The sequence below is a fragment of the Haematobia irritans genome, chromosome 1, assembly GCF_050003625.1.
Source record: "Haematobia irritans isolate KBUSLIRL chromosome 1, ASM5000362v1, whole genome shotgun sequence".
NCBI lineage: Eukaryota > Metazoa > Arthropoda > Insecta > Diptera > Muscidae > Haematobia > Haematobia irritans.
In genome coordinates, this window is record NC_134397.1 from 195,874,072 (window position 1) to 195,897,584 (window position 23,513).

The window sequence follows — 23,513 nt, forward strand, 5'->3', positions numbered from 1 at the left end:
TCGAGCAAGTGGAGGGCCCCCTCCCCGACCTAACATCGAAATATATATAAGCAGATCTTTGTCTAGACGCCACCATAACTTTGAAAAATTCAAGCAAATTGGTGGGATTAGGAGTAGGTTCCCCTTCCCGTCCAGATATTACAAGGAGGTACCCCATATCACTTTCATAACCTCCAATTTCTCAATTGATTCCATACTAGAAAATAGAATCGATATGACTTATATTTTAAAATTTTCGTGAGGAATTATATGGCAGTGGGCAAAGCTTCAATACCATGTTGAAGGATGTACTACGAGTCTATTCAGCTATTTGCCTTTTACTTGTTTTGGTTGTCGTCTATACCTCTTACTTAATGCCCAAGAAACTATTTAAAATTGTAACACGTGTACAGTGAAACCATTCAAACGTGGATACTTTGAAAAACGGTCATCCCACTCTCACGTGAGACGTTTTCTATATTATCACATTAAAATTTAACTCCCATAAGTGGACACCTGCCAAATGTGAACAAAATTTAGATGACCGTGGATGTCCACTTCTGAGAGGTTTCACTATAGATATGACTTCTAAGAGCTGACTCTTCTCTTCGTCGTCTTTAATATTCCAAATGGATCCATGGTGGTCATTTTGGGTAGCATTTCCTTTATGTCACACAAACTTTGAAAGTCATCAATCATTGTGGATTTGTAACCCTTTCCCAAGCACCCAAGCCAACACACAGACACGAACTTTAATGCTCGACATGTAAAGCAGTATGAAAATGTATTCCTGTTCCTGCAACAGCAGGCAGGAACACACCTGCAAATTCATGGATATGTTATCACAGAACTCCTGAGGCTTGACGATGGTGCTCCTGATGATGATGACGATGTTGAAATCGAGAGTATGTCAGTGGGTGTCTGGTGACATATAGAGATGGTAGTGGTAGTAAATATTAAATAATGGCACCTGCAAAGAAATAGGCTTTCTACTTCATATATCTCTCTCTCTTTTTCTCTCTGTGTCAGTATCCTTTGTAACTGGATTTGCTATGCTGCAAGGCATATTTGAGGCGGATTTTTAAAAGAGATTAAGGCAACATAAAAGTTACAATGTTAATGTGAGTATATTGGCATGCCTCTTTTTTAAGGACATAAAAATCTATCCTAGCTTTGATGTGAGTTGGAGTAAAAACATTTTTCCTGTTTAATCTTTGTCCTGAGGATTTGCTATGTGATATGAATGACATTTGTCAATATACTATGATAGAATCCATAAATATGGGGGCTAAAGTCGTATTTAGGTATTCATGTCTATGTAATCGATTTGGGGTTCACATATAAATTTTAAATAAATTACGGTGGTTCAGCAATTATTAAATCCTAATAGAAGCACACAAAATATATGTATTCAAGATCGTATGCCTTATACACGATACACCTGGTATTGCAATCATAGTTGCCACTTGTGCCAAAAATAATCTTTCAAAACTTGAAGAAAATTTTACCAAAATTCTATAAAATTTAAAAATCTTATCTTGATATTTTTTTTATTATTACGAAAACTTTCTTCGAAAGAAATGTTTTTATTATTATTTTAGAAGTTTATTTCAGTAGTACAATATACTCTATACTATTATATCTACTAATAGTGAAAATTTTTTGAGTGTTAGAAAATTAGTCAAAATTTTGTAAAATTTTATTTCTACAGAAAATTTTGTCAAAATTTTATTTCTATAGAAACTTTTGTCCAAATTTTATTTCTATAGACATATTTTATCAAAATTTTATTTTTATAGACACATTTTATGAAAATTTTATTTCTATAGATAATTTTGTAAAAAATTTATTTCTACAGAAAATTTTGTCAAAGTTGTATTTCTATAGAAACTTTTGTTAAAATTTTATTACTATAGACATATTTTATCAAAATTTTATTTCTATAGAAAATTTTGTCAAAATTTTATTTCTATAGAAAATTTTGTCAAAATTTTATTTCTATAGAAAATTTTGTGAAAATTTTATTTCTATAGAAAATTTTGTCAAAATTTTATTTCTATAGAAAATTTTGTCAACATTTTATTTCTATAAAAAATTTTGTCAACATTTTATTTCTATAGAAAATTTTGTCAAAATTTTATTTCTATAGAAAATTTTGTAAAAATTTTATTTCTATAGAAAATTTTGTCCAAATTTTATTTCTATAGAAAATTTTGTCAAAATTTTACCTCTATAGAAAATTGTGTCAAAATTTTGTCTCTATAGAAAATTTCGTCAAAATTTTATTTCTATAGAAAATTTTGTTAAAATTTTATTTCTATAGAAAATTTTGTCAAAATTTTATTTCTATAGAAAATTTTGTCAAAATTTTATCTCTATAGGCAATTTTGTCAAAATTTTATCTCTATACAAAATTTTGTCAACATTTTATCTCTATAGAAAATTTTGTCAAAATTTTATTTCTATAGAAAATTTTGTCAAAATTTTATTTCTATAGAAAATTTTTGTCAAAATTTTATCTCTACAGAAAATTTTGTCAAAACTTTATCTCTATACAAAATTTTGTCAACATTTTATCTCTATAGAAAATTTTGTTAAAATTTTATTTCTATAGAAAATTGTGTCAAAATTTTATTTCTATAGAAAATTTTGTCAAAATTTTATCTCTATAGGCAATTTTGTCAAAATTTTATCTCTATACAAAATTTTGTCAAAATTTTATCTCTATAGAAAATTTTTGTCAAAATTTTATCTCTACAGAAAATTTTGTCAAAACTTTATCTCTATAGAGCATTTTGTCAAAATTTTATCTCTATAGAAAATTTTGTTAAAATTGTATTTCTATAGAAAATTTTTTCAAAATGTTATTTCTATAGAAAATTTTGTCAAAACTTAACTTCTATGGAAAATTTTGTCAAAACTTTACTTCTATAGAAAATTTTCTCAAAATTTTACCTTTATAGAAAATTTTGTCAAAATTTTATCTCTATAGAAAATTCTGTCAAAATTTTATCTCTATAGAAAATTTTGTCAAAATTTTATCTCTATAGAAAATTTTGTCAACATTTTATCTCTATATAAAATTTTGTCAAAACTTAACTCTATACGAAATTTTGTCAAAATTTTAGCAATGTAGAAAATTTTGTCAAAATTTTATCTCTATAGAAAATTTTGTCAAAATTTTATCTCTACAGAAAATTTTGTCAAAATTTTGTTTCTATAGAAAATGTTGTCAAAATTTTATTTCTATGGAAAATTTTGTCAAAATTTTATTTCTAAAGAAAATAAAACAAAACAAAAATTTAATTTCTATAGAAAATTTTGTCAAGATTTTATTTCTATAGAAAATTTTGTCAAAATTTTAGTGAATGTGTTTGGTACCTCAAAATATAAACGCCTCTCTGTCCGTTGTAATCACGCTACAACATTGAATAATTTCATGGACAATAGCGCGTGCTGAAATTAGCGTCTTGCGCTTCTAGAAACTGTAGTTTTTAGCCTAATCGCGGAAATGTCGAAGTATTTTAAGACCACAAATGCGTTTTGTCGGTCCATGTTTTGTTATAGATGCCGATATATACCGATCTCTCGAGTTGATTTCTGGGGCTTTTAGAAATCGCAATTTTTAACCGGTTTGGCTGAAATTGGTTTGGTATAGCCCCTATATAGGCCGATCTCCTGATTGGAGCTTTGGGCTCTTAGAAACCGATTTTCTTGAAATTAGAAATCGAAAGGTATTTTATGACCACAACTATGTGCGCTGTGGTGTGTATCAGACCATGTTTTAGCCACCATAGAGACTGATCTTCTCATTTCACTTCTTGAGGAGATTGTAGGCGCACCGGTAATCAAAAGTGCCAGAAACTAAGAGTAAAATTTCCAGATTTAACAATTGGGTTAAGAATCTACTTGTATCAATAATGTGTCAACTTTTATTGCGGGTGGGAATTTTTTCTTTTCTCACATACGAGGGCAGTTCGGAACTTCTTAGCCTAGCACAAAAAGCGCGGTATAAACAGAAACAAATGAAGTGTTTTGAAAACTTCCATCTCGGTTACGAACACATGTTAAATTTTGGAAAAATTAGAAACGCGTGCTGTCATTAAATATTTACATAAAAAAGGTTTATCGGGACAAGAAATTCATAATGATATGGTGAATGTGTTAGGTGAAAGTGCTCCTTCATATGCAACAGTAAAAAATTGGGTTGCTGAATTTAAACGTGGTTGTATAAGCATTGAAGATGAACTACGTAGTCGACGTCCAAAAACAGCAACAACAACAGAAACCTAACCTAAGATGAGTGCCGCATTTGTTAACAGTCGATCAAAAACGCATAAGAATGAACATTTCTCAAGCTTGTTTGGATCGTTTTAAGCGAAATAAAATGGATTTTAAGCGTCGTTTCATAACTGTTGAGGAGACATGGATTCACCACTAACTCCAGAGACAAAAGAACAATCCAAAAAATGGACTGAAACTAGAGGATGTGCCCCAAAGAAGGCAAAAACAATTCAATCGGTTGGTAAGGTTAAGAGTTCTTCACAGTTGGAGTCTAAGCGAGTCTGTGATAACGGACAGTCTGATTTATACCTAACCTAACGTACAGGGACATTAAAAGCAGAACATGGCAATTGAGTTCGTGTGTCAGATTTTCTATAAAAATTAATTTATCTATAGAAATAAGATTTTGACAAAATTTTTTATAGAAATAAAGTTTTGACATAATTTTCTATAGTAATAAAAGTTTGACAAAGTTTTCTACAGAAATAAAATGTTGACAAAATTTTCTGTAGGAATAAAATTTTGACAAAATTTTCTATGGGAATAAAATTTTGACAATATTTTCTATAGGAATAAAATTTTGACAAAATTTTCTATAGGAATAAAATTTTGACAAAATTTTCTATAGGAATAAAATTTTGACAAAATTTTCTATGGGAATAAAATTTTGACAAAATTTTCTATAGCAATAAAATTTCGACAAAATTTTCTACAGAAATAAATTTTGACAAAATTTTTTAGAACAATAAAACTTGACAAACATTTTTATAGCAATAAAATTTTGACAAAATTTTCTATAGAAATAAAATTTTGACAAAATTTTTTATAGCAATAAAATTTTGACAAAATTTTCTATATACCAATAAAATTTTGACAAAATTTTTTATAGCAATAAAATTTGCATAAATTTTTCTACAGAAATACAATTTTTTTTCTATGGGAATACAATTTTGACAACATTGTCTATAACAATAAAATGTTGACACACATTTCTATAGAAAGAAAATTTTGACAAAATTTTCTATACAAGTAAAAAATTTTTTAAAGATTTTTCTAAAGAAATAAAATTTTGCCAAACAATTTTCTATAGCAATCGAATTTTGACAAAATTTTATATACCAATAAAATTTTGACAACATTGTCTTTTTTTTTGATTCAATCACTAAATTAATTGATCCAATTAATTTTTTAATTGAAATGTCTTCAATCACGAAAATGATAGTATCAATCACAGTTTTAATTGGGCATAGAAAAAATTCTTGATCAAAAAATTAATTGATTTCATTGCCAAATTTCAATTAATTTTGTAATTGATTCAATTAAAAATTTAATTGATGTTGATTGCAAAACTCAATTAATTTATTAATTAAAAAAAGGTAACTATTTTCAATTACATTCTGAATTGGCTTAGAATTTTTATTTGGATTAACAATTGATTGTTTGAAAAAAATTGTAATTAAAAATTTAAAAAAAAATGTTCATCATCATCATAAACTGACTTAGTCTTCCGAATTTGATTAAAAGTTTTTTGTATCAATTAACTTTTTAATTAAAAATTTTAAAATTTTCAATCATTGAATTAATTAACTTAATGTTTCTATATTGATTAAAAAGTTAATTGTACCAATTAATTTATTAACTGAAAAAAATTTAAACTTCAATTAACTTTTTAATTGGAAATATTTTGGTGTTATTTTTTTCTGTGTAGCAATAAAATTTTGGAAAATTGTCTACACCAATAAAAATTATTCTATAGAAATAACGTTATGACAAAATTTTCTAGAGCAATACAATTTTGACAAAATTTTTCATAACAATAAAATTTTGACAAAATTTTCTATAGAAATTAAATTTTGACTAAATTTTCTATAGCAATAAAATTTTGACATAATTTTCTATAGCAATTACATTTTGACAAAATTTTATATAGCAATTAAATTTTGACAAAATTTTCTATAGAAATTAAATTTTGACATAATTTTCTATAGCAATAAAATTTTGACAAAATTTTTTATAGCAATAAAATTTTGACAAAATTTTATATAGTAATCAAATTTTGACAACATTGTCTATAGCAATAAAATTTTGACAACATTGTCTATAGCAATAAAATTGTGATACAAATTTCTATAGAAATAAAATTTTGACAGAATTTTCTATAACAATAAAATTTTGACAAAATTGTCTATAGCAATAAAATTTAGACAAAATTTTCTATACAAATAAAAATTTTTTAAAGATACTTTTCTATAGCAATAAACGTTTGGCAAAATTTTCGATAGGAATAAAATTTTGACAAAATTTTCTATAGAAATAAAATATTCAGATTCCGACTCCACAGCCCTTGTTTTAACCATGCTGTTTGTTTGCACTTTAATATTATTCAACTGATTTACGTAAAATTTTAGCAAAACAAGGAGGGTATATTGTACGATTAAATATGATAACCTCTTTGACATGGCACACTTTCTTCTTGGAAGCCACCGGAGTGCAATGGTTAGCATGTTCATTAGATAGGGTCGCGAAAAAAAGTTGATGCGGTACATGTGTAATTTCGTAGATGTGAATAACGATGTGCATGTGGTTTCGATCGGACATCATGACAACACAACAAAAACTATTTTGTGGTGTGTAGGGTGACCTATAGACTTTTTAAAATCTCTGTAACTTTTTTGTTTATGAATATAAGTAAATACTTCAAAAGCAAAAGTTTCATATTTTGTTAAGATCTTTATAATGGTTGTAAGAAATGGGCATCATAGGGGTATACGAAGCGAAATAAAAAAATTAAAAATCAAATTTGACGTCGGAGTCAAAAATGACCAATGCACGAAATATAGCCCCTGATCAACCACGAACAACGATATGCGTTTCTTTTCAATCGGACTTCAAATGACGACACAGCACAATAAATTGTATTTCGGGGGGTCGTAGGGTGCACGGAAATAAAAAAAGTTTTGGTGTTCTGAAATTGTCTTCGAATATGCTACAAAACTTGGGGGTGACCGCATCAACTTTTTTTTTCCTTTAGGCCGTGACCCTATCCAATGTTCATCCCACAGCGATGGATTATCCCCCTCTCAGTAATGCTGGTGACATTTCTGAGTGTATCAAGGCTTCTCTAAGTGGTTTCACCATAATGTAAAACACCGTTCGAACCCGTTTAGAAAAAGAAAATCTCTTGTCAATAAGCATAACATAGAACTGAGCTAACCCTTTTCGCTTAAATCAATGTGAATGGCAAATGGAGGGTATCGGATGCGAAAAAGGGCTTCTCATTTTTTCTATATTTTTGGGTGGAAGACCTATAATCTGGCCATATTTTCTATATGAAATAGCAGGACCAAAGCATTTAAAAATTTCCGGAAACTTTGAGTCTGTTGTCTTACCCAACATTAAAACAATCTATTTAATTTGATACAGTCGTTTCTTTTTAAATGCACTCCTTTAGTAATGGAAATATATCACAGCTTCATATAAAATGCCACAATACCAAACCAAGACTCGTCTAAATTATGTAGAAAATTTAAAACTTCAGAGAATACGGAAGGAAGAACAGTTAAGAAACGCCAAAAACCGGTAGAAACATTTTAGTAAATTTAACAAAGTTTTGTTTAAAGTCTTATGAGGAAATAAAGCGGCAACAACGTTACATGGATACATTTCATTTCATTTCATTTGGAGAATTTTAAATAACTTCCATAAAATGCCATTGAAAATGTGCCTCGAGTATAAAGACAATAGAATAGGGACGCTGAACTGGTGGTTGTGGTAGTGAAAATTTCCAAGTGGAAAAGCGACCAAACTGTATATGTAACCACAAAAACATTCACACTTAACAAAAAAGTTTAGCGCTATCCTAAAATGCAAGCTGTATAGCTGAAGGCAACGCGGTGGATGAGGAATAATGGCATCTCTGAGATGTTTCACCGCCATGAACAAAATCGCAGAAACTAACGAATGCAAATTTTATACAAACGAAAAGTTTGATACTCTTGTTCACAGAAACTCATGAAAATGAAAAACTTTGTGGCAACTTTTAAGTGATGAACTTAGTAGCAGTAGAGTGTGTGTTCAAGCCCAGTAAAGCAATTCGACTAACACCAGGGGTATTATTGAATTTATTAGGAGAAATATTTGCTTATTTCTTTTTTTTTGTTTCTTGCTTTCTCTAACGCGAAGAATATCTTCGGTTTAGTTAAACAAATTTTCAGTAGCAGTGAACTTTTGAATTTTATTATTTTTGGAATTATGAATGGTAATGTTTGGGGGAGATAGTGTGGTCCCTAGAATTATTAAATAGGGAATAAAGAGGAGAAATGATTTTGAAATTCTTCATTTCTCATATGTATAATGCTAGGGACAAAGGTCAATGAGGGCTTTTCGATTATAAAGAGTTTTCCACAATACATCGTATTATTTTGGTATTCAAGGAAATATTTCATTTTTATACTCATCATAGCATAATGGTTCCAACTTGCTTGCCAACTCGTTCTGACACACACAATCTGCAAAACTTCGTTTTACATTAGGTACATTGGTCCGCAAAGAAATATGTCAAATTTGGTATATATCGGTAAGTTTTTGGTATAGCCCCCATATACAAAGGTCTTCCAATCTACCTTGTTGAGGGAATAGAAGTTGCACATATCATTCAAATTGCCCGAAACCAGAAGTAAAAATTCACGATTTAAAGTTTCCTGTTTATTCAATAATGGCGGGAAACATCTACGGAATTTAGAAAATTTTCTATAGAAATAATTTTTTGATAAAATTATATATAGAAATAAAATGTTGACAAAAATTTCTAAAGAAATAAAATTTCGATAAAATGTTCTATAGAAATAAAGTTTTGACAAAATTTTCTACAGAAATAAAATTTGGAGAAAATTTTCTACAGAAATAAAATTTTTCTATAGAAATAAAATTTTGACAAAAATTTCTAAAGACATAAAATTTCCACAAAATGTTCTATAGAAATAAAATTTTGACAAAATTTCTATAAAAATAAATTTTGGGCAAATTTTTCTATTGAAATAAACTTTGAACAAATTTTTCTATAGAAAGAAACTTTAGACAAAATTTTCTATAGAAATCAAATGTAGGCAAAATTTTCTAAGAAATAAAATTTTCACAAAATCTTCGATAGAAATAAAATTTTGGCAAAATTTTGTATAGAAATAGAAACTTGACAAAATTTTCTATGGAAATAAAATTTTAACAACATTTTATATAGAAATAAAATTTTGACAAAATTTTATATAGAAATAAAATTTCGGCAAAATTTTCTATAGAAATAAAGTTTTGACAAAATTTTCTATAGAAATAAAATTTTGACAAAATTTTCTATAGACATAAAAGTTTTTGAAAATTTTCTTCCGAAAAAAATTAAATTTTGAGAACATTTTTTGTAGAAATAAAATTTTCGATTGGAATCAAAGTTAGACAAAATGTTCAATAGAAATAAAATTTTCACATAATTTTCTATTAAAATAAAGTTTTGACAAAATTTTCTATAGAAATACAATTTTGAGAAAATTTTCTAAGAAATAAAATTTCGACAAAATTTTCTATAGAAATAAAATGTTGACAAAATTTTCTACAGAAATAAAATTTGGAGAAAATTTTCTACAGAATAACATTTTTCTATAGAAATAAAATTTTGACAAAATTTTGTATAGAAATAAAAGTTTTACAAAAAATTTTCTACAGAAGTTTAATATTGATAAAAAATTTTTCAATATACATAACATTTTGATAAAATATTCTGTAGAAATAAAATTTAGACAAAAATTTCTGTAGAAATAAAATTTTGAGAAAATTTTCTATAAAAATAAATTTTGGGCAAATTTTTCTATTGAAATAAACTTTGAACAAATTTTTCTATAGAAAGAAACTTTAGACAAAATTTTCTATAGAAATCAAATGTAGGCAAAATTTTCTAAGAAATAAAATTTTCACAAAATCTTCGATAGAAATAAAATTTTGGCAAAATTTTGTATAGAAATAGAAATTTGACAAAATTTTCTATGGAAATAAAATTTTAACAACATTTTATATAGAAATAAAATTTTGACAAAATTTTATATAGAAATAAAATTTCGGCAAAATTTTCTATAGAAATAAAGTTTTGACAAAATTTTCTATAGAAATAAAATTTTGACAAAATTTTCTATAGACATAAAAGTTTTTGAAAATTTTCTTCCGAAAAAAATTAAATTTTGAGAACATTTTTTGTAGAAATAAAATTTTCGATTGGAATCAAAGTTAGACAAAATGTTCAATAGAAATAAAATTTTCACATAATTTTCTATTAAAATAAAGTTTTGACAAAATTTTCTATAGAAATACAATTTTGAGAAAATTTTCTAAGAAATAAAATTTCGACAAAATTTTCTATAGAAATAAAATGTTGACAAAATTTTCTACAGAAATAAAATTTGGAGAAAATTTTCTACAGAATAACATTTTTCTATAGAAATAAAATTTTCTATTGAAATAAAATTTTGACAAAATTTTCTGTAGAAATAAAATTTTGAGAAAATTTTCTATAAAAATAAATTTTGGGCAAATTTTACTATCGAAAGAAACTTTAGACCAAATTTTCTATAGAAATCAAATTTAGGCAAAATGTTCTAAGAAATAAAATTTTCACAAAATCTTCGATTGAAATAAAAATTTGGCAAAATTTTGTATAGAAATAGAAATTTGACAAAATTTTCTATGGAAATAAAATTTTAACAACATTTTATATAGAATAAAATTTTGACAAAATTTTATATAGAAATAAAATTTTCGGCAAAATTTTCTATAGAAATAAAGTTTTGACAAAATTTTCTATAGAAATAAAATATTGACAAAATTTTCTACAGAAACAAAATTTGGAGAAAATTTTCTAAAGAAATAAAATTTTTTATATAGAAATAAAATTTTGACAAAATTTTCTATAGAAACAATTTTTTGACAAAATTATATATGGAAACAAAAATTTTGACAAAAATTTCTAACGAAATAAAATTTCCACAAAATGTTCTATAGAAATAATATTTAGACAAAATTTTGTTTAGAAATTTAATTTTTACAAAAAATTTTCTACAGAAGTTAAATATTGATAAAAATTTTCAATAGAAATAAAATTTTGATAATATTTTCTGTAGAAAATTATATAAGGAAATAAAATTTTGACAAAAATGTCTAAAGAAATAAAATTTCCACAAAATGTTCTACAGAAATAAAATTTAGACAAAATTTTGTATAGAAATAAAATTTTTACAAAAACTTTTCTACAGTAGTTAAATATTGATAAAAATTTTCAAAAAAAAATTTTTCTATAGAAATAAACTTTGGATAAAATTTTCTGTAGAAATCAAATTTCGGCAAAATTTTCTATAAAAATAAAATGTTGACAAAATTTTCTACAAAAATAAATTTTGGGCAAATTTTTTATCGAAATAAACTTTGAACAAATATTTCTATAAAAAGAAACTTTAGACAAAATTTTCTATAGAAATCAAATTTATGCAAGCTTTTCTATAGAAATAAAATTTTCACAAAATTTTCTATAGAAATTAAATTTTGAGAAAATGTTCTAAGAAATAAAATTTTCACAAAATCTTCGATAGAAATAAAATTTTGGCAAAATTTTTTATAAAAATAAAATGTTGAGAACATTTTCTAAGAAGTAAAATTTTCGATAGAAATAAAATTTTGACAAAATGTCCTATAGAAATTTGACAAAATTTTCTATGGAAATATAATTTTGAAAAAATTTTATATAGAAATAAAATTTTGACAAAAATTTCTATTAAAATAAACTTTGGGCAAATTTTTCAATAGAAATAAACTTTACGCAAAATTTTCTATAGAAATCAAATTTCGCCAAAATTTTCTATAGAAATAAAATTTTGACAAAATTTTCTATAGAAATAAAATGGTTTGAAAATATTTCTTTAGAAATAAAATTTTGATAAAATTTTCTATAGAAATAAACTTTGGGTAAATTGTTCTATAGAAAAAAACTTTGGACAATTTTTTCTATAGAAATAAACTTTGGGCAAAATTTTCTATAGAAATCAAATTTCGCCAAAGTTTTTTATAGAAATAAAATTTTGACAAAATTTTCTATAGAAATAAAATTTTGACAAAATTTTCTATAGAAATAAATTTTTTTGAAAATTTTCTACCGAAAAAAATCATATTTTGAGAAAATTTTCTGTAGAAATAAAATTTTGACAAAATTTTCTATTGAAATAAATTTTGGGTAAATTTTTCTATAGAAATAAACTTTGGACAATTTTTTCTATAGAAATAAACTTTGGATACAATTTTCTATTGAAATCAAATTTAGGCAGAATTTTCTATAGAAATAAAATTTTCACAAAATTTTCGATAGAAATAAAGTTTTGACAAAATTTTCTATAAAAATAAAATGTTGAGAACATTTTCTAAGAAGTAAAATTTTCGATAGAAATAAAATTTTGACAAAATGTTCTATAGAAATTTGACAAAATTTTCAATGGAAATAAAATTTTTACAAAATTTTCTATAAAAATTAAATTTTGACAAAATTTTCTATATCAATAAATATTTGAAAATTTTTGCAAAAATTTTCTATGTACACCGAAAGAAATATTGGAAAGGATTAAGAAAATGTTTTCTATTTTGAAATATTTGTTATAATTTGGATTTTTTAACATTTTATTTGTTTGTACATGAATAGTTTTATTAATATATCGCAAAGAGAGAATGAAAATTCGATAATTTAAATCTATATTTATTTTAATTTTAATGATTCTAAATTAAACGCTAGTCCCTTAAAGAAGCAACAACTTTGAATTAGAAGGGAAGGTCAAAATCTTTGAATTCAAGTAATTTTTTGAGTATACGTGTAACGAATAGGCATATTTATTGACCTATACTCGTAGTACTTGATTTGTTATGCTAATATGGAGAAAATTAAAATGCATTCCAAACTGGTGAGAAGAACGCTGTTTTGGCAGGCTTTAAAAGTAAATCTTCAATAATTGAGATCGAGCTTCAGACTAACCTATCGAATGGCAATATACTGAAGTGGAGTATTTGGAATAAATGAAAATGCTATGCCGGACATTTGGGATTCTTGGATCCTAGTTTTGTTTAAGTTTCAAATATCAGGCTGGTATGCCTTACTTCTTTATAAAATGCCAAGTTTTTCTTAACTTCAAAGCAATCTCATCCAAAATGTTGTTGTTCATTGTTATTCATACCTGCAGTCATGGATGGGATGCATCTGTTTATGAAAAAACATATAAATCAGTGGTAACGAAAGTTACACACAACTTCTGTATATTCTGGGGTAAAAAAGATTTAGAATGTTCTTCTTTGCAACAAAATAAATCCTTCATCAAGTCATCCTTCCCACCATTTCAATGACTGTGTAATAAAGTTTGCATTTCTGCAATTGCTTGTGCAAACACTCCACTGGGGATTGGGGGTGTAATCTTCTGAGCTTGGTACTTCCAAGGAGTCAAAATATTACCTTGGGTAAGCAAAACCTGGCAAATTTAGGGGCCACAGCCAAACTGTGTAACACAAAAAATCTGGAAAATTTATGTATTTCTCAGATTTACAAAAAAACTAAGAAAACTTCCATTATTTATGCCAAAAGATGCACATGTCTCAAACACCCTTGTTGTGTGAATTACATATTTGTTCTCAAGTGGAATTTGTTTTTACTTAGGGTTTTTGCATATTTTTGGGGTCTAGAGAATTTATTGGTGTTAACGAATGTTATAAAAGGGTGGTCTGATAAGTAAATAGCATCGGTGATTAAGGCAAGAGTATGACAAGAGCAATTTTCAATCGTTTACGACGTTTTGTTTTGGAAAACCCAATTTTGAAATTTCAGCCAAATAGGCATCTTAAAAAACGAAGAGGGTCATGTTCGAATTTGACAAAATTTTCTATAGAGATAAAATGTTGAAAAAATTTTCTTCAGAAATAAAATTTTGACAAAATTTTCTATAGGGATAAAATTTTGACAAAATTTTCTACAGAGGTAAAATTTTGACAAAATTTTGTATAGAGATAAAATTTTGACAAAATTTTCTATAGAGATAAAATTTTTACAAAATTTTCTATAGAAATAAAATTTTGACAAAATTTTCTATAGATATAAAATTTTGACAAAATTTTCTATAGAGATACAATTTTGACAAAATTTTCTATAGATATAAAATTTTGACAAACTTTTCTATAGAGATAAAATTTTGACAAAATTTTCTATAGAGATAAAATTTTGACAACATTTTCTACAGAAATAAAATTTTGACAAAATTTTCTATAGAGATAAAATTTTGACAACATTTTCTACAGAGGTAAAATTTTGACAAAATTTTGTATAGAGATAAAATTTTGACAAAATTTTCTATAGAGATAAAATTTTGACAAAATTTTCTATAGAGATAAAATTTTGACAAAATTTTCTATAGAGATAAACTTTTGACAAAATTTTCTATAGATATAACATTTTGACAAAATTTTCTATAGAGATACAATTTTGACAAAATTTTCTATAGAGGTAAAATGTTGACAAAATTTTCTACAGAGGTAAAATTTTGACAAAATTTTCTATAGAGGTAAAATTTTGACAAAATTTTCTACAGAGGTAAAATTTTGACAAAATTTTGTATAGAGATAAAATTTTGACAAAATTTTGTATAGAGATAAAATTTTGACAAAATTTTCAATAGAGATAAAATTTTGACAAAATTTTCTATAGAGATAAAATTTTGACAAAATTTTCTATAGAGATAAAATTTTGACAAAATTTTCTATGGAGATAAAATTTTGACAACATTTTCTATAGAAATAAAATTTTGACAACATTTTCTATAGAAATAAAATTTTGACAAAATTTTCTACAGAGGTAAAATGTTGACAAAATTTTCTACAGAGGTAAAATTTTGACAAAATTTTCTATAGAGGTAAAATTTTGACAAAATTTTCTATAGAGATAAAATTTTGACAAAATTTTCTATAGAGATAAAATTTTGACAAAATTTTCTATAGAGATAAAATTTTGACAAAATTTTCTATAGAGATAAAATTTTGACAAAATTTTCTATAGAGATAAAATTTTGACAAAATTTTCTATGGAGATAAAATTTTGACAAAATTTTCTATGGAGATAAAATTTTGACAAAATTTTCTATAGATATAAAATTTTGACAAACTTTTCTATAGAGATAAAATTTTGATAAAATTTTCTACAGAGATAAAATTTTGATAAAATTTTCTATAGAAATAAAATGTTGACAAAATTTTATATAGAAATAACATTTTGACAAAATTTTCCATAGACATAACATTTTGACAAAATTTTCTGTAGACATAAAATTTTGACAAAATTTTCTATAGAAATAAAATTTTGACAATATTTTCTATAGAGATAAAATTTTGACAAAATTTTCAATAGAGATAAAATTTTGACAAAATTTTCTATAGAGATAAAATTTTGACAAAATTTTCTATAGAGATAAAATTTTGACAAAATTTTCTATAGAGATAAAATTTTGACAAAATTTTCTATAGAGATAAAATTTTGACAAAATTTTCTATGGAGATAAAATTTTGACAAAATTTTCTATGGAGATAAAATTTTGACAAAATTTTCTATGGAGATAAAATTTTGACAAGATTTTCTATAGAGATACAATTTTTACAAAATGTTTTATAGAGATAAAATTTTGACAAAATTTTCTATAGAGGTAAAATTTTGACAAAATTTTCTATAGAGGTAAAATTTTGACAAAATTTTCTATAGAGGTAACATTTTGAGAAAAATTTTCTATAGAGATACAATTTTGACAAAATTTTCTATAGAGATAAAATTTTGACAAAATTTTCTATAGAGATAAAATATTGAAAAAATTTTCTATGGAGATAAAATTTTGACAAAATTTTCTATGGAGATAAAATTTTGACAAAATTTTCTATGGAGATAAAATTTTGACAAATTCTTCTATAGAGATAAAATTTTGACAAAATTTTCTATACAGATAAAATTTTGACAAAATTTTCTATAGAGATAAAATTTTGACAAAATTTTCTATAGAGTAAAAATTTTGACAAAATTTTCTATAGAGTAAAAATTTTGACAAAATTTTCTATAGAAATAAAATTTTGACAAAATTTTCTATAGAGATAAAATTTTGACAAAATTTTCTATAGAGGTAAAATTTTAACAAAATTTTCTATAGAGGTAAAATTTTGACAAAAATTTTCTATAGAGATAAAATTTTGACAAAATTTTCTATAGAGATAAAATTTTGACAAAATTTTCTATAGAGATAAAATTTTGACAAAATTTTCTATAGAGATAAAATTTTGACAAAATTTTCTATGGAGATAAAATTTTGACAAGATTTTCTATAGAAATAACATTTTGACAAAATTTTCTATAGATATAAAATTTTGACAAAATTTTCTATAGATATAAAATTTTGATAAAATTTTCTACAGAGATAAAATTTTGAGAAAAATTTTCTATAGAGGTAACATTTTGAGAAAAATTTTCTATAGAGATACAATTTTGACAAAATTTTCTATAGAGATAAAATTTTGACAAAATTTTCTATAGAGATAAAATATTGAAAAAATTTTCTATGGAGATAAAATTTTGACAAAATTTTCTATGGAGATAAAATTTTGACAAAATTTTCTATGGAGATAAAATTTTGACAAATTCTTCTATAGAGATAACATTTTTACATAATTTTCTATAGAAATAAAATTTTGACAAAATTTTCTATAGAGATAAAATTTTGACAAAATTTTCTATAGAGATAAAATTTTGACAAATTTTTCTATAAAGAAAAAATTTTGACAAAATTTTCTATAGAGATTAAATTTAGACAAAATTTTCTAATTGTGACAAAATTTTCTACAGTGATAAAATTTTGACAAAAATTTCTATAGAGATAAAATTTTGCCAAATTTTCTATAGAGAAAAAAATTTTGACAAAAATTTCTATAGGGATACAATACCGACAATATTTTGTATAGAGATAACTAAAACCAAAAAATGGATTAAATGGGGATTCCTCGCATCATTTCTAGCACACAAAGGTCTCCGGATTTCAAACTGTTGGACAGTAACGTTGGCACTAAAAAATACCAAAGTTATTGATTCTCTGAAGACAGCACATTGCCGGGAATGGGCCAAAATACCGCAGGGGCACTTTCGAGGAATGAGTGATTGCTTTGTCGGTTTGTCGATTTTAAACTGATTCTAAATTGTGATTTTGTTTTCAAAATGTTTTGTTACTAACTTAATTCTATTACTATTCAAACTGCATTACTTCCTCTCTTATCTATTTCCCTTAGTTTAGTTTGTTCATTATATTGAAGTTGTCTGCCGATATTATTACCTTGGCTTGTGTGACTTACATATTTACAAAATATTTCCTCATTCAGATCTTGGAGGAAACTCAATCGCTTTGAATACAATTGAGTAAACATGGTGTTGAAAACTTTAAACAAATTGTTGTTGTTAAAAGTTTGACAAACGACAAAAAAAAAAAAATAAAATGAAGCATTCGACTCAGCCAATCAATCTGTTAAAAAATAGCATCAGCCCATTTAGCTCGTTCTAGTTCAGTGCAAAAAATCTACTAAACTAACATCAGTGGAAATTGTGATGAAGAAAAGAGGAATGGTATACAAAAAAAAAAAAAAAGAAAACAACAACAAAAACAATAATCAGTTTGGATATAACAACTTTACAAGTTTTTCTTATAGTACACAATAACTACAACAATAACAACAACATAGAAACGCTGCAAAAAAAGAAAATTTGATGTTGGTTGTTGTCACATTTGATGTTGGTGTCGCAAGTCCCTACTCTACAATGGTTGGGTTATGGTGGCACAGTGTTGCCTGGTTAGGGGTTTTCCCCCCAAATTTAGGGGCTTTTTCACGTTTAGGGGTTTTTTTAGGGGTAAAATTTATTTGGGGGATTTTTGGGGGTAAAAAATTATTTCAGACCTTATAAAGTGGATAAATTCTCAAACAAATTCGGAACAATTCTAGCATGAGTTATGAGAAAAGATGCGGAAAGTCACCAAGAAGATCCTAAATACAAACAAGTATCCAATAGCATTATTTTCGTTATCTTTTTTAAACTCTTCTGTTGAAAGGGCATTTTTAATATTTGACAAAATTAAAAACAATCGTATTTTAACTTAGCAGCTGAAAGCTTTTTAAGAGTAAGCCCGCTTTTTAAATTGATATACATATTGTATTATTACATCCATAGAAAAAATAATTTCCTCAGGGATGATATTTTAAACAAACGAAAATCTCTTTTGTTTTAAAGTATTTTCTTAAATAGCAAATTTTATTTTTTTATTTACTTCAAACGAAAAAAAATTTTAGCATCAAAAGAAAACTTAGTTGTTCAAAAATTTCGTTTCTCAGGAAAGAACTCTTCTTTCAGGATATATATTTGTGTTAAATTTAATTTTTAAAGTTTATCACTACAGGATTTTTTTCACGTAATTTTGGGACCACTTTTTTTACTTTTATATTCTGAAATTTTTTGGGGGATTTTGAAAAAAGCTTAGACCAATTTAGGGGTTTTTTTCTTAAGATTTGGGGGGAAGAATCAAAAATCACCTGGCAACACTGTGGTGGCAGTCTATTACTTTAACCTCCCCATTAGTGGAAGAAGTCAATAGTAAGCCCACAATTCGGTTTTATAGGGGATAAATTGTTGCCAAGCAACAGCTTTGTTCGGCATAATATGTAAGGGATAGTACAGGTCAACTTGAATTAGTTTGTTGTCTTAATTTCAATTGAGAACTCCTCAGTTAAATAACTACAGTATGATAATTTTGTATACCCTCCACCATAGGATGGGGGTATATTAACTTTGTCATTTCGCTTGTAACACATCGAAATATTGCTCTAAAACCTCATAAAGTATATATATTCTGGGTCGTGGTGAAATTCTGAGTCGATCTAAGCATGTCCGTCCGCCCATCCGTCTGTTGAAATCACGCTAACTTCCGAACGAAACAAGCTATAGACTTAAAACTTGGCACAAGTAGTTTTTATTGATTTAGGTCGGATGGTATTGCAAATGGGCCATATCGACTTTTACTTATAGCCCCCATATAAACGGACCCTCAGATTTGGCTTGCTGAGCCACTAAGAGAAGCATATTTCATCCGATCCGGCTGAAATTTGGTACATGGTGTTGGTATATGGTTTTTAACAACCATGCAAAAATTGGTCCACATCGGTCCATAATTATATATAGCCCCCATATAAACCGATCCTCAGATTTGGCTTGCGGAGGCTCAAAGAGAAACAAATTTCATCCGATCCGACTGAAATTTGGTACATAATGTTGGTATATGGTCTCTAACAACCATGGAAAAATTGGTCCACATCGGTTCATAATTATATATAGCCCCCATATAAACCGATCCCCAGATTTGGCTTGCGGAGAATCAAAGAGAAACAAATTTCATCCGATCGAACTGAAATTTGGTACATGGTGTTAGTATATGGTCTCTAAGAATCGTGCCAGAATTGGTCCATATCGGTCCAGATTTGACCTCCGGAGCCTCTTGGAGGAGCAAAATTCATCCGATCCGATTGAAATTTGGAATGTGGTGTTAATATATGGCCGCTAACAACCATACCAAAATTGGTCCATATCGGTCTATAGTTATATATAGCCGATTCCCAATCACACAAAAATTGGTCCATATTGGTTCATAATCATTGTTGTCAAAATTTTATTTCTATAGAAAATTTTGTTAAAATGTTATTTCTATAGAAAATTTTGTCAAAACTTTATTTCTATAGAAAATTTTGTCAAAATTTTATTTCTATAGAAACTTTTGTCAACATTTTATTTCTATGGAAAATTTTGTTAAAATTTATACCCTTCACCACTACTGTGGTACAGGGTATAATAAGTTTGTGCAGTTGTATGTAACGCCAAGAAGGAAAAGTCTGAGACCCATCGTTTAGTATACCGATCGTCTTAGAATTAAATTCTGAGTCGATTTAGCGATGTCCGTCTGTCTGTCTGTCTGTCCGTCTGTCTGTTGATGTATTTTTGTGTGCAAAGTACAGCTCGCAGTTTTAGTCCGATTGTCCTAAAATTTGGTATAGGGTCCTCTTTCGGCTCAAAGACGATCCCTATTGATTTTGGAAAAAAACGGTTCAGATCTAGATATAGCTGCCATATATATTTTTCACCGATCTGGTCATAATTGGCGTGTATATCAACCGATCTTCCTAAAATTCCGTACATCCGAATATTTTATGAGTTTCGAAAAACTTGCAAAATATCAGCCAAATCGGTTCAGATTTAGATATAGCTCCCATATATAGCTTTCGACCGATTTACACTCATTTGCCCACAGAGGCCAATTTTTTGCTCCGATTTAGTTGAAATTTTGCACAGGGAGTAGAGTTAGCATTGTAGCTATGCGTGTCAAATGTGGTTGAAATCGGTTCAGATTTAGATATAGCTCCCATATATAGCTTTCGCCCGATTTACACTCAAATGACCACAGAGGCTAATTTTTTGCTCCGATTTAGTTGAAATTTTGCACAGGGAGTAGAATAAGCATTGTAGCTATACGTGCCAAATTTGGTTGAAATCGGTTCAGATTTAGATATAGCTCCCATATATAGCTTTCGCCCGATTTACACTCATATGACCACAGAGGCCAAATTTTAACTCCGATTTAGTTGAAATTTTGCACAGGGAGTAGAATTAGCATTGTAGCTATGCGTGCCAAATTTGGTTGACATCGGTTCAGATTTAGATTTTGCTCCCATATATATGTTTTTCTGATTTCGACCAACATTTTCCTTGTAAAATCACCACTGCTTAGTCGAAAAGTTGTAAAAATGACTCAAATTTTCCTAAACTTCTAATACATATATATATCGAGCGATAAATCATAAATAAACTTTTGCGAAGTTTCCTCAAAATTGCTACAGATTTAAACGTTTCCCATATTTATACCCTTCACCACTACTGTGGTACAGGGTATAATAAGTTTGTGCATTTGTATGTAACGCCAAGAAGGAGTAATCATAGATCAACCTTTTAGTATACGGATCGGCTTAGAATTAAATTCTGAGTCGATTTAGCGATGTCCGTCTGTCTGTCTGTCTGTTGATGTATTTTTGTGTGCAAAGTACAGCTCGCAGTTTTAGTCCGATTGTCCTAAAATTTGGTATAGGGTCCTGTTTCGGCTCAAAGACGATCCCTATTGATTTTGGAAAATATCGGTTCAGATTTAGATATAGCTGCCATATATATTATTCACCGATCTGGTTTTATACTAACATTGTGTTCCACCCTAGTGCATTAGCCGACTTAAATTTTGAGTCTATAGATTTTGTAGAAGTCTATCAAATTCTTCCAGATCGAGTGAATATTCTTCCAGATCGAGTGAATATTTAAATGTATGTATTTGGGACAAACCTTTATATAGCCCCCAACACATTTGACGGATGTGATATGGTATCGAAAATTTAGATCTACAAAGTGGTGCAGGGTATAATATAGTCGGCCCCGCCCGACTTTAGACTTTCCTTACTTGTTTTTGTTTTTATAATTTTTTTTTTAATTTAATATATACCACGTATGGACTTACAATTTAGAAGACGGTGTTAGGAGGTTTTAAGATACCTTGCCATCGGCAATCGTTACCGCAACCCAATTAATTCGATTGTGGATGGCGGTGTTTAGAAGAAGTTTCTACGCAATCCATGGTGGAGGGTACATAAGCTTCGGCCTGGGCGAACTTATGGCCGTATATACTTGTTTTGTATTGCTTTATTTTTTATTTTTTTATTTTATTATAAAGAGTAAATTCGTAAATGGTTAGTAAAAAGTATACCAAGATTCTGTGTCATACAGTAAAAGAAGAATTCTCTTTTCTGAGGAACTAAATTTTGACCCAAGTAAAGATTTCTTTTGACGGAAAGGTATTCTCTTTGGAAGCAAATAATCGCTTGCCATAAATTCGGGTTTATGTGTTCTAAAAGAAAATTCTTTATTAGTTTGTCTGAAATTTCGTTCCGGAGAAAAATATTTTGTATTGGGTGTACCCTCATAGCGATGTGGGGGTATAAAATGTTTTTCCTCCTGTTTGTAACATTACCACATTAACTACCATATGCAATTCATATGTTATTTATTACTGATCAGTAAGAAATTCTATGATAATCTCCGACGATGTCCGTCTGTCTTTTTGTTGTAATAACGCCACAGCATTTAATTCTGAGATTTAACAGAGATTCCTTTTTTGTCTGCCATCAGGTCTAGTTCAGGATGGGATATATCAGTCCAGGTTTTGAGATCTTCCGGTTTGACTTCTTGGCCTTTTATATCCGATTTGCCGAAATTCACAATATACATAGTGGATGATATGACATGCAATAAATACAGTGCTATATTTATACTCTTCGAGCACATCGATATATTGGTCTCAGACCCCATTCTGGGTTCTGGTGAAATTCTGAGTGGTTCTAGAGATGTCCGTCCGTCTGTTGAAATCTCGCTAACTTCTGAACCAAACAACCCAGCAAACAATTTTGGAAGTTCTTCTAAAGGCACAACTTTAAAAGCTCTTCCAAAAATATCCTCCCATTTGGCATAATTACTTTACGTTTTGAAAATTGAACTTAAGTTCTCCGATTTGCTCTAAATTTTCAGAAAGATTGGGTTTGTTCACCAAGCCCCCCGTACTCGACTCATTTTAAAGTACTAAACTTTTCGATTTACCTCAAATTTACAGAGAACATTGGGGCAGTTATTAAATGAATGTGAGGTAATAGATTTTTTGGCCGAGGAAGGAGATTTGAGGGACAGTTCCCCGATTTTTATACCCTCCACCATAGGATGGGGGGTATATTAAATTTATATAATATTTTATATTATATATTTAAATTATAAACGTGTAAATACTATTTTCAAATATATTGCATGTGGATTATCAGATACTAAATGTTCCAGATGCTTTAATAATATTTGAAAATAGACGAATAGTTTGATATAATACATTAAAATTTATTATGCTCTCTTTGAATTACTAGAAATATAAAAAAATATGTTTGAGTCTTTTAGTGTAAATACTCTTCGATGAAAAATATTCGTACTATATAAGCACTCCACAGCTCAAATCGATATCTTATCTCATTTGCACACATAAAATAAATAGATGCTAATTTTC

General features: G+C 27.2%; 1 protein-coding gene across 2 annotated transcripts in view; it reads left to right on the forward strand.

The window, feature by feature from the left end:
* Oamb (Octopamine receptor in mushroom bodies) overlaps positions 1-23,513 on the forward strand; it is a 501,549-nt gene that overhangs the window by 73,298 nt on the left and 404,738 nt on the right. The window lies entirely within an intron of this gene.